This window comes from Tupaia chinensis, unplaced genomic scaffold, assembly GCF_000334495.1.
Source record: "Tupaia chinensis unplaced genomic scaffold, TupChi_1.0 Scaffold000605_1, whole genome shotgun sequence".
Taxonomy (NCBI): Eukaryota; Metazoa; Chordata; class Mammalia; order Scandentia; family Tupaiidae; genus Tupaia; species Tupaia belangeri.
The window spans coordinates 2,774,906-2,776,732 of NW_006160123.1; positions in this window are offsets into that span (position 1 = coordinate 2,774,906).

Consider the following 1,827-nt stretch of genomic DNA (forward strand, 5'->3'; position numbering starts at 1 on the left):
ATCCCCCCTGGGGGGTGATTTCTCGCTTTCTGTCTCTATGTCTCTCTCTGTCTGTCTGGTGATCGCACGCGCCCTATAGCGAAAATCTCTCCAAAAAAAAAGAGAAGAAATAAAGTTAAATAAAATAATTCTTAAAAAAATGGTTAGGTTTAAAAATAATCTTAGTGCTCATACACCTCTCTATATTTTTTCTTTTTTTTGGGAGAGTTTTCTTTTTTTATTTGCTATAGGGCGCGTGCACTCTCCAGAAAGACAGAGAGAGACAGAGAGACAGAAAGCGAGAAATCACCCCCCAGGGGGGATGGCCACGCCGCAATCCCTTCTCCTCCATTCTCCTCTCGGGAGCACCAGTGCTGACCCGAGATGTACCGTCCCAACCCCCTTCTGCCAGATCACAGCCAAAGCGTTAAGTACCTACTACTGTTCTGATAGGCATTCTTCATTCTTACCATTTGTGGCAGAGGAACTAATAATGTCTTTTTGTTTTTGTTTTTGTTCTTGTTTTTTAAGAGAGATTTTTGCTACAAGATGCATGCACTCGCCAGAGACAGAAAGTGAGACATCACCCCCCCAGGGGGGATGGCCACGCCGCAATCCCTTCTCCTCCATTCTCCTCTCGGGATCTTGGGCACACACGCACACGTGTCCGGCGTTGAGTTTAAGCCACTGGGTCTGGGACTCCAACTGCAATCGATTACATGCGAGTCCAGCCACGTAGCCATTGTGCGAACGCGGGTCCCAGAGGCTTTTTAAAAAAGTTCTTGATGTAGTATGGATGTGTGCGTGTGAGAGAGACAGAGACAGAGACAGAGACAGAGAAATCACCCGTGGGGGATGGCCATGCTGCAGCCCCTTCTCCATTCTGTTGGATTTGGCCACACATACACAGCTGCCTGGAGTCTTCTGTTTGTAAGAAAGTTTTGGATATAGGACGTGTGTGCTTGCAGGGGAAAAGAGAAATCTCACGGCCCCCACCCCCCATGTCACGCCACAATTTCTTCTCCTGGATTTCGGGCACTGCCGCACACTTGCCTGGAGTGATTTTCAAGTCGCTGGGGTCTAGGACTTGACCCAGAGAATCAGCGAAGTGGGATTCAGCACCTTGTCTACATCACCTGCTATTTTGAGGCCTTTTAAAAAAAGTTTCTTTTTGTTTCCGTGAGGGAGAAAGACGGTGTGAGAGAGCACCCCAACAGTCTCTTTGCCACTTCCCACCCCCAGCTTGGCCCGCCCAGCCGCATCGCCCCGGCGCCCTCAGGGCTCAGGGCAGGGAAAACCCGCTACCCCGGGCGCCCGCGTCGCAGAGCCGCACGGTTGACCGCCTGCGCCACCTTCTGGCCCCGGTAAGTCGTGACTGGCGGGCAGCCCCGGCGACTCGGAGACCTCTTGTGGATAACCAACCTTATTCCTGCTCTGATTTGATCTGCCAAAGGCGCTGCTGTCTAGGGCTTAGCAAATGATAAAAAACAAACAAACAAACAAACAAAAAACCAGTAAATTAAGCCGAAGTGAGGTCTGAGCTGTCTGGGGAGTGGGCGGCATTTTCCGGTTAGAAAAAGGGTCGTTTAGGCCGGAGCGCAGGTAGTGAGAGGGAGTGGACTGAGCATTATCTGAGGGCAGCAGTAAGCGCTGTGACCGGCGGGGAATGGAACCCCGCGCGCCCGACGTCCGGCCCCGCAAGTCCCCCAGCTTTCCCAGTCTCCGCGCCCTCCTTCCCCGGCGCGGTTACCTTTTCCCGCTATTTGCTGACTCCGCCCTCTGGCGGCGGCCGCGGGCCCCGCCCCCGATGAAAATCCGAGCAGGAGGCGGAACCTCGTGTCGTCATCT